The sequence below is a fragment of the Penaeus chinensis genome, chromosome 37 (assembly GCF_019202785.1).
Source record: "Penaeus chinensis breed Huanghai No. 1 chromosome 37, ASM1920278v2, whole genome shotgun sequence".
NCBI classification, from domain to species: Eukaryota; Metazoa; Arthropoda; class Malacostraca; order Decapoda; family Penaeidae; genus Penaeus; species Penaeus chinensis.
The window spans coordinates 32,977,095-32,978,882 of NC_061855.1; positions in this window are offsets into that span (position 1 = coordinate 32,977,095).

A 1,788-nucleotide genomic window follows, 5' to 3' on the forward strand; every position below is an offset into this window, starting at 1 on the left:
CCCGTCTCTCTCGCGGTCTCTTCTCCTTTATCACATTTCTATCTTATTCCTTATCGCTCATCTAGTTTTCCATTCTCACATTTCTCGTTTTATCACTAACATCGTATTTTTCTCCCCGCACATCACTGTTTTTTCCCCCACAGAGTTCCGATTTTCCCCTACCACGTCCGCAATATTCCCCTAGCAAACCTCTCCTTTTCTTCCCCCTTCCCTGTCTCTCTCCGTCCCTCTCGCGGTGTCTTCTCCTTTATCACATTTCTATCTTATTCCTTATCGCTCATCTAGTTTTCCATTCTCACATTTCTCGTTTTATCACTAACATCGTATTTTTCTCCCCGCACATCACTGTTTTTTCCCCCACAGAGTTCCGATTTTCCCCTACCACGTCCGCAATATTCCCCTAGCAAACCTCTCCTTTTCTTCCCCCTTCCCTGTCTCTCTCCGTCCCTCTCGCGGTGTCTTCTCCTTTATCATATTTCTATCTTATTCCTTATCGCTCATCTAGTTTTCCATTCTCACATTTCTCCTGTTATCACTAACATCGTATTTTTCTCCCCGCACATCGCTGGTTTTTCCCCCAACGAGTTCCGATTTTCCCCTACCACGCCCGCAAATTCCCCTAGCAAACCTCTCCTTTTTTTCCCCCCTGCCATCGCTCGCTAACAGAAACAAGCAAAAGACAAACAACTGCAAACAACTACAAAACAAAACAAATCGAGAATTTCAGAATTGCACAAAACAAACGAGGAAAACAATTTCTGAAAACATGTTTAAAACTGATTTGCCGGCCAAGTGGTGGCGGTCCACTGTTGCCAGATGGTTGTCAATATAATTGTGTGTATGTGTGCGTGTGAATGTATGTGTGTGTGAATATATGTATGTATGTGTGTGTGTTTGTTTGTTTATGTGTGTGTGTGTGTGTGTGTGTGTGTGTGTGTGTGTGTGTGTGTGTGTATGTGTGTGTGTGTGTGTGTATGTAATATATACACATGTCTATATATATAAAATATCAAATAAAGCGTTCCCAATTCGCAAATAAAAACACAACAAATAACATATTATCACCATTTCTTTTTCTTTCTTACCAATACGATTATTCCCCTTTTCGCTATGCCCTGTCTTTATCCCCTCCTCCCACGCCCCTCAATGACCAACAGGAGCTCGCTGTCAGTTTCATCGCCAATGACGGGGGAGTTTTAGGCCATAAATAGTGCTCGTGGGGGATGGGGTGGGGAGGGGGAGGAGGAGGAGGGAGGGGGGAGGGGGGAGGGGGGGTGGCGTTATTTTAGGCAGGGAAACCTCGCTTGTAATTTTGCCTGTGTTCGGGGGGGGGGGGGGGGGGGCAGGGAAGGGACAAAGGCGATTGATGGATATATAATGGTTGTTTACACACACACACACACACACACACACACACACACACATGTATATATATGTATATGTATATATATATGCATGTATGTATGTATATGTGTGAATATATATATGTATGTGTGTGTATGTGTGTATGTCTATATAAATATGTGTGTGTGTGTGTGTGTGTGTGTGTGTGTGTGTGTGTGTGTGTGTGTGTTTTATATATGTATATATTCATAAATATATGTATATGTATAAATAAAAGATAGGTAGATGAATTAATATGAACATACATGTATGTACGCACATGCATGTATGTGTGTACACACACACTGTGTGTGGAGAGAGGGAGAAAAGGAAAGAGAGAGAAAGAGAGAGAGAGAGAGAGAAAGAGAGAGAGAAGGAAAGAGAGCGAGAGAGAAGGAAAGAAAG